Below are 12,896 nucleotides of genomic sequence, written 5' to 3'. Positions count from 1 at the left end.
CAAAGGATAGTGCCACTGCACAAAGGTTGTAACTTCAAATTTTACATATATTATTTCAGTTTCTTAAAAAATTTATATAGTAAATTTGAAAATAACTATCAATGGACAACATAATAATAATATAGACATATTACTATACTAGTATGCACAGATACTCCATTTTTGCTCACATACCCATATTTGATACGTATAATAACATTATCATAACAAATACATCTTAATACATACCCAAACATTTTTTTAGGTGCCAATACATATGGTATACACCCATGATATGACTTAAATATTGTTGTAAACCAACCCCCGATGGTAAGAAATAGCCCAAACTTGTAAGAATTTTTATGTGTTTTATATATTGGTTTCAATGTTGAACTCTTATCTAGTTATCTTTTCTTTACTATTTGGATCTTAGTTTGTATTCTAAACATTACTTGATGGTCATGGATTCACTTTACAATCCATTATTGCTTTTAAATTGGTATATGTTAAAATATATATATATATATTTATATAAAAATAAATGCTTAATAATGTATAAAGATACTTTTCAAAAAAAAAAATGTATAAAGATATATAAATAAAATATATTTAATAAGTAATTAATACACATATCCCTGATGTATTGTACCCTAAGTATTTAAACAAATGTTGTATCATCGTACCAGTATAGTACCCATACCCATATCAATACCCACGCATTTGTCATGTATATAGTTATATATATCATTTTCTATCATTCTCTTCTGCTTTATATACGCATAACATTTTCTATCATTCTCTTCTGCTTTATAAAAATACATAACGGTAATAGCTATGATCAAAATGAAGAATATGGTTCAATCAAAATATCGAAAAGCATAAAAGCAAAAGGCAAAAGAATAGTAAAAATTTTGATATGTAAACAAAAAATTGTGTAGTATAGAATCTTAAGAATGGTGATTCTATGATCAATCAATGGTTGGTGTCATTTCCTTCAAACATGAGTGGTTATTTTTAGTGATTCATTCATTTTTTTAATAAAAAAAAAATTGTGCCTAGGCATGCTTTCATCTTCTTCAAAAAGCACCAAAAAAAGTGTGCTTGAGGCCTGCCTCATTGGAAGAGCTTTGCTTCTCCGAAGCAAAGCACTTAGACCTTCGAGCTTTGAGCTTTGAGATTTAAGCATGCCCAAGCACACTTTTAATAACACTGGAAACAATACAAATTAAATATTATTAATATTTTTTTCAATTAAATATGACAATGATGCCCCTCACTACAAAACGCGGGGGGCTTCAGCCACGTTTTTTAGGCCTCGTTTGAAAAAACGCGGCCCTAGACGCAGCTTAAGCCCCGATTTAAAAAAACACGACTTAAATAAAAAACAAAAGCCACGTTTTAAACGCAGGGCCATAGAATGCGTCTAAGGTCGCGTTCTCTTGAGCTGCAGCCACATTTTTTAGGGCAAAGCTATGGCCGCGTTTAAAACACGTGACTATAGGCCATAACTATAGCCACGTTTAAAAACGTGGCCATTGGTCCAACCCTATAGTCAAGTTTTAAACGTGGCTATAGCTTTCACCTATAGCCACGTTTAAAATGCGGCCATTGGTTCAATCTTATAGCCACATTTAAACGCAACCATAGGACCTGGTCTTAGGCCACGTTTTAAACGCGACCATAGGTCCTAGTTTTAGGCCGCATTTGAAAAATATAGCTGTAGACCCCCTCAGGCCTATAGTCACGGGGTTTAGGCCACATCTGAAAATGCGGCCTAAAAAAACGCGACTATAGGCCAAAACATCCTATAGCCACGTTTTTTTGTCCTATAGCCGCGTTTTAAAAACGTGACCACAAGACCTTTTTTTTGTAGTGCCTGTTTCAAATTTCATAACATTTATCCCAAACCTTTTACCTAGGTTCTAAAAGCTACCCTTGCATCCTGCTAACAAGTTTGTTGATATGATTATTATAGTTTGTGTCTACCAATTTTTTTTTTTTTAATACATTGCAGGATTAGATGAAAAGATATTTTGAAATTAATTGCTCCCAAAAAATTATTGTCAGCATACAGGATCAGAGGTAAGCAAATTAGGTATATAAATGCAGCGTTAGTTCAAAGATATGAATTACATTTAAAGAAGAGAATTATTTCTGAAATTTTATTTCCATAGGAAAAGGGCTAAAATTGAAGGCCTACATCTGGTTATCAACTCTACCATCAAAGAAGGACATTCAGGCCAATAAATGGGTTAAAGAGATAGAGGTGATTCAAGAGAAATTCAAGATAAAGTATTCCACTAGATAGAAGTAGCCAAAATAGTAATATTTCCAAGCAAATGAAACCTACAACAAATAAGACAAGAATCATGCCAAACATGAAAAGAGAGAGACTAAAATATACGGAATGTCAGGCTGCAATTTCTAGTTAGGTTTCTGCTTATTCTTGCAGCGCTTCTTCAAGGAACTTGGACCTACATCTGAAGGCTCTGGTAACACAGCAAGCACAAATTCAATTGGCAAATTCACCACTTAAGATGGTTTAGGTTTTTATACAATGAGTTCATGGCTAACTTGCCCAGAACTTTGTCCTATGCTAACTCCAACAGCTTGGGGTACAGCACTGATATTCTCATAGCTTGTATCCTTCAGTTTATGCAATGCAGCATAAAGTTTGTCTTTAGACTTGATTATCTCAGAAAGAACCGTTCCCGACCCAGAATTACCTGCATTATATCCTCAATTAGTAGCCACACAAATTTTAGAACACACAAGGCGTAAATAGTTTAAAGACAACTTCATAAAAATCATAGAGAAAAAAAATTCCCAAAAGAGAGATAATAACAACATGTGCTATCAATTGTTCAGCTTCTTTATTGTTTCTACCAACTTCACCAGTATAATATAAACCATTGAAAACCAAAGTAGAAGTGAAAACCGGAAGGAACCCTTCTTGTTCTTGCTTAACAATTTTGTAAGTAGGCCTCTCCTGGTTCATCTTGATAGCAAATTCATTGAGGATAGACTTGCAAAATATCTTATCCTGAAAAATAATTACAAAAAGGTTTTATTATTTTTTTTAAAGAAAAAAAAGAAAAAGATCTTGGTCAATCATTGAGTCAATATTAGATCTAACATAAATATGTTAGACATGCATAAATAAACAACCCAAATTCTAAGCAAACTAATCCTACATGACATTTATAAGTACATTAACATTACACTTCATATGTGTGTTCATCATTCATAATTTCGTAGATTCACATACCTAAAGAGTAAAGTGCAAGTTTCATAATTAGATGAGTTGCAAATATAAAGTGACATAATGATATTATTTCAACCTTTGCCGTTCTTACAAAGAAACACACAAATCCCAATGTCTTGGGAAACAGAATAGCAAGATTTAGGAGAACATATTAACAATGCCTGATAAGTGGGTTTTATTGCCCATTTAGCTAATTTTGCAAACATATTAGTTATGTGACCAAATTTGAAACGTATTAATTATGTGGCCACTTTTAGAACTTAGGGACTAAAGTTCCATGGAGAAAATCATGAGATAATATATATTTTCAAGGAACTTGGAACTACATCTGAAGGCCCTAGTCACACAACAGGCACAAATTCAATTGGTAAATTCACTCTTGAGATGGTTTAGGTTTTGATACAATGAGTTCATGGCTAACTTGCCCAAAACTTTGTCCTATGCTAACTCCAACAGCCTGGGGTACGACACTAATATTCTCATGGCTTGTATCCTTCAGTTTATGCAATGCAGCATAGAGTTTGTCTTTAGACTTGATTATCTTAGAAAGAACCGTTTCTAACCCATAATTACCTGCATTATATCCTCAATTAGTAGCCACACAAAGTTTAGAACACACAAGGCGTAAACAGTTTAAAGACAACTTCATAAAAATCATAGAGAAAAAAGATACCCAAAAGAGAGATAATAACAACACGTGCTGCTAATTATTTAGCTTCTTTCTTATTTCTACCAACTTCACCAGTATAATATAAACCATTGAAAACCAAAGTCGATGTGAAAACTAGAGAAAAACCCTTCTTGTTCTTGCTTAACAGTATTGTAAGTAGGCCTCTCTTGGTTCATCTTGACAGCAAATTCATTGAGGATAGACTTGTAAAATACATTATCCTGGAAAATAATTACAAAAAGGTTTTATTATTTTTTTAAAAGAAAAAAAAAAAAAAGATCTTGGTCAATCATTGAGTCAATATTAGATCTAACATAAATATGTTAGACATACATAAATAAACAACTCTAATTCTCAACAAACTGATCCTACATGACATTTATAAGCACATTAACATTACACTTCATATGTGTGTTCATCATTCATAATTCTGTAGATTCACATACCTAAAGCGTAGAGTGCAAGTTTCATAATTAGATGAGTTGCAAATATAAAGTGACATAATAATATTATTTCAACCTTTGTCGTTCTTACAAAGAAACACATATATCCCAAATGTCTTGGGAAACAGCATAGCGAGATTTAGGATAACATATTAACATTGCATGATAAGTGGGTTTTATTGCCCGTTTAGCTAATTTTGCAAACATATTAGTTATGTGACCAAATTTGAAACGTATTAGTTATGTGGCCACTTTTAGAACTTAGGGACTAAAGTTCCATGGAGAAAATCATGAGATAATATATATTTTCAAGGAACTTGGAACTACATCTGAAGGCCCTAGTAACACAGCAGGCATAAATTCAATTGGTAAATTCACTCTTGAAATGGTTCAGGTTTTGATACAATGAGTTCATGGCTAACTTGCCCAAAACTTTGTCCTTATGCTAACTCCAACAGCCTGGGGTACGACACTAATATTCTCATGGCTTGTATCCTTCAGTTTATGCAATGCAACATAGAGTTTGTCTTTAGACTTGATTGTCTCAGAAAGAACCGTTTCTAACCCATACTTACCTACATTATATCCTCAATTAGTAGCCACACAAATTTTAGAACACACAAGGCGTAAATAGTTTAAAGACAACTTCATAAAAATCATAGAGAAAAAAGATACCCAAAAGAGAGATAATAACAACACGTGCTACTAATTGTTCAGCTTCTTTCTTATTTCTACCAACTTCACCAGTATAATATAAACCATTGAAAACCAAAGTCGATGTGAAAACTGGAAAAAAACCCTTTTTGTTCTTGCTTAACGGTATTGTAAGTAGGCCTCTCTTAGTTCATCTTGATAGCAAATTCATTGAGGATAGACTTGTAAAATATCTTATCCTAGAAAATAATTACAAAAAGGTTTTATTATTTTTTTAGAAGAAAAAAAGAAAAGAAAAAGATCTTGGTCAATCATTGAGTCAATATTAGATCTAACATAAATATGTTAGACATACATAAATAAACAACTCTAATTCTCAACAAACTAATCCTACATGACATTTATAAGCACATTAACATTACACTTCATATGTGTGTTCATCATTCATAATTCCGTAGATTCACATACCTAAAGAGTAGTGTGCAAGTTTCATAATTAGATGAGTTGCAAATATAAAGTGACATTATAATATTATTTCAACCCTTGTCGTTCTTACAAAGAAACACATATATCCCAATGTCTTGGGAAACAACATAGTGAGATTTAGGAGAACATATTAACATTGCTTGATAAGTGGGTTTTATTGCCCGTTTAGCTAATTTTGCAAATATATTAGTTATGTGACCAAATTTGAAACATATTAGTTATGTGGCCACTTTTAGAACTTAGGGACTCAAGTTCCATGGAGAAAATCATGAGATAATATATATTTTCAAGGAACTTGGAACTACATCTGAAGGCTCTGGTAACACAGCAGGCACAAATTCAATTGGCAAATTCACTACTTGAGATGGTTCAGGTTTTGATACAATGAGTTCATGGCTAACTTGCCCAAAACTTTGTCCTATGCTAACTCCAACAGCCTGGGGTATGGCACTGATATTCTGTTGCTTGTATCCTTTAGTTTATGCAATGCAGCATAGAGTTTGTCTTTAGACTTTATTATCTCAGAAAGAACCGTTCCCGACTCAGAATTACCTGCATTATATCCTCAATTAGTAGCCACACAAAGTTTAGAACACACAAGATGTAGAGTTTTATAAAAAATAATGTTGAGATATAAGTTATTTTATATAAATTATTCTTATATAAAACTCAACATTATTCTTATAAAATAATGCTGAGTTTTATATAAATTATTATTTTATATAAATTATTTTATAAAAAAATAATGCTAATTCACATCCCTAAAGAGTAGAGTGCAAGAATAATGCTGAGATATAAATTATTTTATAAAAAAATTTACAAATTTCTAATGCTTTGAGTGATTATTGGTAAATGAAAAAAAAAATGATATTAATGGTGGACCTAAATGAAAACCAATGAGAGGTTGGCCACATCAACATTTTATAAAAATATTGTAAAATAGTTTGTGATTGTAGCATTACTCATTTTAAAATTTTAATTAAGCACTTCTCTAGCAAACTTGAGAACTAATTATGGGAAGTGTTTATTACATACACATCACTATTTTAGTTATTAAAAAAAAAAAAAAAAGGAAAAAGGAAACTTGTGTATATATTATGTGCCACTAGCTTGTAACTTCATGCATATGTATGGATATACTTAAAAATATACAATAAGATGCATAATATAATTCTTATATATATAATTTAAATACTATTGATAGTCATTTTTATTTTTTGTTAACTCTATAAATTTTTTTTAAGGATATTATTAAGTATAAAATGTAAATTATCCTTTTTTTAATTATTGTGAAGCACTTTTTTATATTTTTTTATTTTTTACGATCCATTATTCTAAACTCTTTGGTTTTGTACTTAATAACTCACTTGGATGGATATTTATGATATGGTCCCACATTTGATTCTAAAATTAAGAAATAAAACTCTTTAAGAATAAATAATTTATGACATATGACACAAAATTGAAACTCTAATTTTGAATTTTAATTTGAGTTTCTCTCAGCTTTACCTATTATATATATATATATATAAAGAGTATACAGCATACACTAACAATTAGCCTTAATTTATAATTTAGGCTTTGTTTTTATTTTTGGATAATTCAATTTTTATTTATTTTAGAAAAATGTTATTAATTCATTAAGAAAGAGCCAAATCAACTTGAATTAGATGTGAATAAATCTTTTCCATCCACATCATAAGACCAGTGACATGCCTCGTAATGAGATTTGAACCTAGTTGGAAATACCAAAAAGTGATAACTAGTTAAACTACAAATCTCTTTGCCTAAAGTTCTACAAAACTCTTGCCTAAAGTTCAGTTTAGTTTCATAGTCAAAATAGTAGTTCAATTTTGTTTTATTACTGAACATTTTGGCCAAAATAGGAAATTAACCATAATTTTCAAACAATATAATTAGTAGGTAATATTTTCAAACTATATTTTTTACTAGCATCTCGAGTTTAAGGGACTCGATTTAGGGTCTATAAATCGAGTATTTAAGGGTTGGTTTTCATGTTCTAATTGGGTTTGAGTTGACACTTTTTCAACTTGGCGTCCACCTGTAAATCGAGTCTCTAAGACTCGATTTACATCTATATTACATTTACAATAAAAAGAAAAGATTCTGGCCTTTACACCTTCTCATCATAACAACAAAGAAAATATTATTTTCGACGACAACAACAACAACAACCACAACGACAACAGCAATGATTCCATCGACTTCTTCGAGTTCTTCAGCGACCTTAGTTACTCAGAAAATATGTGTTCATCAGATAGAGAGAGAGAAAAAAAAAAAACCTAGAAACAGAAACATGGGTTGCAGTGAGAGAGGCTTGGGTCTCGGGTGGCCTGGGTCGCACTTAGCTTGGGTCACGCGCTTTGGCCTGGGTCTCGCGCTTCGGCAAAAAAAAAAAAAAAAAAAAAAAGGGCTCTGATTTCTTTGTTTTGTTGGTGTTGTTGTTCTCTTTTATCTTTGTGTTGGTCTGGGCTTATAAATCAAGTCTTAGAGACTCGATTTCCAGGTGGACGCCACATGGAAAAAGTGTCTACTTCCCATTTTGGCTGAACATTTTGATTCTTAACTTTCTCCTTAACTACTAGAGGTCTATAGAGTATTGACTGTGATCTGTTTTATTTGTAGGGGGTGTGAATCTTAAAGTTGCTTGCAAATGTTTAATAGTTTATAAGTGATAGTAATTCGTATCTAATATTTCTGTAAGTGGTCGGGATTTTCACCTCAGGCGCTTGGCCGATATTGGCTTAACACCCTACACCTACCTTTGAACGTTTTGTCCTCTTTGGGGAGCCAAGCCCTCAAGGATTTGTTCTTAAGGGGTGGGATTGTCCCACATTGCCTAGAGAACCCTCCCACTAACACTTTATATGCCCTTGGAGCTTGTGTTAGTGTACCACTACTCATATAAAGTGTTAGTGGGAGGGTTCTCTAGGCAATGTGGGACAATCTCACCCCTTAAGAACAAATCCTTGAGGGCTTGGCTCCCCAAAGAGGACAAAGCCTTCTAAGGAAATCCCGACCACCTACAATTTCTATTACTCTCCAATTGCTGCCACATTCTAAAATTTTTTGTTGATGAAACTATATTGTTACATTAGATTCATTTAACTGGATGCTATTGTTTATATTATTTTTTCACACCCTTAGATATTTTTGTTAATGAAAAATGTAGCAAGCCCAAATTAGGATTTTTAATTAAACAATGAACATGTGGTAAGTTTTTATTAATGAACTTTAAAGTTTTTTTTAAGAGGAAACTTCAAAGTATGTTCACTAGTATATTCATTTATTATTTTGTTTATCAATATAACCCCTATCTTTGTTGAAAATTTATGAGTAAAGACTAAAAAGTTGAAAATTTTAATATAAAATAAAAAGAATTCTTAAAATTGTTTGAATTCTAAAAATTTATTTTTCCAAGAAAAAATAAGGTTTTAACACAAATTAAATCTCAAACTTCATGTAAGTTCCAGTTAGCTTAACTAGTAAAATTTATAATAGTTGAATAAGGATCCATTTGGGAACAATTTATAAAGGTAAAAACTACTTGAAATAGTACAACCCATGAATAATACTAAAAAGTGCAGTAAGATTCATAAATAGTAGCAAAAATAAGTTGACTTTATAATCTGTTCCCAAACACAACTTAAGAGTTAAGAGAAACTAACGTTATAGGTTAAAACTATTAAAAAGAATCACAGACTCTACCAAAAAAAAAATTTATTTATGTTGTTATTGCTGTGACCATGTGTATGTGTTGGATCCCAATTGAATAAAAAATTACAATGAAGCAAAAAATAAAAATAAAAATAAAATAACAAGTTTATAATATCTTTAGGCTTGAAATATTTAGAATTTAAATCCCGAAGCATCAAATTAAAAAATAAAAAATTAAATTAAATAAGGTAATCCTTTAAATATATAACCCTACTACTATTTTCATTTGTGTTGTACGTGTGTAAAAGGGGAGAGGTGAGCAGCAAGTGTTGTAAATGAAAAAGTGATTTACTGTTTTTATAGATTTTTTAATTTTTTATAAAAATTTTTCTAAAATGATTGATTAATGTATGCACTAAGAGCATACATTAATTGGACCCTTCAAAATATATAGGTAAGTCAGTATTGGAATTTTTTTTAGCATACACAGATTTAACGGCTATTTATGTCCTTATTAAATAGCCTCAAGTTTTTGCTCATTAATTTATTTTATCCTTTGTCTTTAAATTTTTGGGTCTTGCTTTATTATTATTATTATTATTTATGGAAGCTTTCTAAATGATACATCAACATCTAAGACAAACCAAAACTTAGAGATAGAAGGCAATGCCTTCAAGGCACGGAACAATGAAAAGTGGTGGGCTAATACTTGGCTATTGATCTTTTGCAATGTGTACTGCTAAAACTAGTTTGATCATCTACTTGTAATATTTGACTTGGGAAAAAGAACCATTATTTTCAGGTCTTTATTGTTCTTAGCAAGAATTAAGGAATATGGACCACAAGCCCACAATCTGAGAGATCTGAGACAGAGTACTGAAGTCAGACCCCACTTCTCTTTAATGCTCTTTCTTTTTTGTGAGAAAAGAAAAAAGAAAAAAGAAAAAATTATGTCAATGAAATCATCCAAGCATTAGAGCATCTTTATCAGCTTTGCTATATATGCCAAATGTTAAATATTTGGCACATTTGACACACCAAGCACCATTTCACCTCATTTATTAGATGTGTCATATCTTATATTTTTTGCAACATTGAACAGTACCGTGACAAACTTGCCATGGTACGGAACGCGTGTGGCAAAATTTTTTTTCTTTTTTTATTCCTCTCTCTCTTCTCTCTCCGTCATTCTCACCTCTCTCACCTCAATCCTCTCCTCTCTCTCTCACCTCAATCCTCATCACTGCTCTTCCACGCCCACGCTAACCCCAACGCCGACGCCGACACCAATTTCTCTCTAGCAATGGTTTTTCTGTTTTTTTTTTTTTTTTTTTTTTTTTGGAGGTGGGTGGGTTCGGATGGGCTAGGCAATGACGATGACGGCGATGAAGATGGTGGGTTTGGAGTCTGGGTTGACTTGGATTATGAAGGTTTTGGGTTTAGAAGTGGGTGTGGGTGTGGGTGAGGGTGTGGAGGCGGTAGGTTTGTCGGGGTTTGTGGTTAAGGTGGTGGTGGTGGTGGGGCTACTGATTTGGTTTTGGTGGGCTATGGGTTGTGGGTCAGCGGCATTGTGGGTCGAGGTTGTTGATTTCTGATTGTGGGTCAAGGTTTTGGTGGGCTATGAGTTTGTTTGTTGATTTCTGATGGGAGTTCTGATGGGTTGATCAGGGATTTCCGATAACTTTCTGGTTTGTTGTTGTTGTTCTGATTTGTTCCGATGGATTGTGGCTGCCACGGTGGCGACGGCGGCAGCAGCGGCAGCAGTAGTGTTGTGGTTGTTATTTATTGGGTTAGATATATTATTTTATTGGGTTGTTTATATTATTTAATGTGTAGGAAATATTATTTTAATGTATAGAATTGTAGTATAAAATATCTGATAAATGGAATGTTGTAAAATAATGTGGTAAAATAATAAAGTAGGGTTTTAGTGTTAAAAAATGACATAATTTTTGCCACATCTGATGCGGATGCTCTAGTGACATTCCCAAATAGCTTACTTCCATTTATTAAATAAATACAATTGAAGGCGAGGTGGATGATTAATTGGGCATTTGAGCCGTGTACTAAACTGTTTAAACTTGCTTTGAATTATTGAAGGCATTGTTTTCTAGAAATTCATTTATACTTCCTGCATCTGCTGTTGATCCTATTGCAAATTTGTGATCATTTTATCTCTTTTATTAGAAAATTTTTTACCAAGTATTTTTATATTATTTTGTGGACTTTTGGATTACAAGTTTGATGGGTTAGTATTCTTAAGAGAATGTTTATGATAGTACAAGATAGTCAAAAACTTGTGATGTTCATTAATTTAAATACTTTTAGCAGGCTTTTTTTCCCCTAAAATAGTATGATACAAAGTTTGCTTTTGGCATATCCAGTCACACTTAGTTCTATACACCTATGTCACCCACACTACTGCTTGTCATTTTATACATGGATACCATGAGAACTGGAGTTGTAATCTATAATTGATGATTTCAAGGGATATAGTCATAGGGACTCTTTTTGTGAATTTCTCCTTACCTTGTGAAAGTAATTTCTGGAGGCTATAAACAGTGTGTTGTGTCACTAAATGCTTGTGGACATGTTTGGAGGTTAAAGCTTCCATCTGAAATGCGTTATAGCCTTTATCTTGTGTTGTTATTTAGAGGATCTCTTTTGGACAAAGCATATTTGGAGATCAAGCAAAAGGATTCGTTTGGATAGAATGGTTATGATATCTTGCATGATTTATTGTTGACGATATTGATTTCTCTTTTATCTGGCCAAGATGTGAATATTGGAATTAGATTTAGGTGTTCAGCTAAATGTTTCTAGGGGAGCATGCCTTATTTTCTTGTGAAGGAGAGTTGAATTGTTTTGGGTTAAAGGGGGGTGGTAATTGGAAGACTTATGATCAATTTAAGGGCAAAGACAGATTAAGAAATAGCAAAACCTCTGATACTGTAAACTGAATATTCAGTCTGATCATGAAATCTTTCAAAGTTCTGTTATTATTTCTAATGTCTTTTGTTGCCATTACTTTTCAAAAATAATGAGACTTGTATAGCCATTATATTACTCATTAATTACATTATAATTACATGCGTATTTCCAGGAAGCCGCAAATATGGTTGTTAAAAAACGAAACTGGAAACTTCGAGACCAAGAGCTAAGGGTCTCTCATGCAAGAAAAGATTCCACCCCTTCTAAGAGACCAAACCCGTCACATGCTGAAGCTCCTACTGCCCCTGCCAAGAGGCTGGCCATGGATCCTAGGACTCCAAAGAGCAATAACCGGGCAAATACAAAGGCTCCCCTGTCCTACCAGGGCAAGCGTGCGCACAAATCTGATTTACAAAAGAGCGACCATCCCAAAAGCAGTAGGCCAGGCCATTTGAATTCTAAAAATCAGCGAGAGAAGTCAAAAGAACGGATGCGGAAAAGGGCAGCAACTGCTGCCCGAAGGGCAAAAGAAACAGTGCGAAAGGATGGTGGTTCTTCAAGACAAGCAGGGATCAAACGCAAGCTAGATGGTCAAACACCGGAGAGCTTCCAGCAGAGAAAGAAATTCAAGAAATCTAAGTAGGAATACAAAAACGAAAGTTTCTGTATTGTAGACATGACTTGAGAGTATCATGATATTGGTAATGTAACTCTCAGCTTGGGTGTATTACAAATGTTTTATTTTTACTTTTTAATTGAAATGGAAAGTTTAAGATCCTCCTTTTTTTTC

This window comes from Quercus suber, unplaced genomic scaffold, assembly GCF_002906115.3.
Source record: "Quercus suber isolate HL8 unplaced genomic scaffold, Cork oak 2.0 scaffold_17, whole genome shotgun sequence".
Taxonomy (NCBI): domain Eukaryota; kingdom Viridiplantae; phylum Streptophyta; class Magnoliopsida; order Fagales; family Fagaceae; genus Quercus; species Quercus suber.
Note: the sequence above shows the minus strand (reverse complement) of the source record.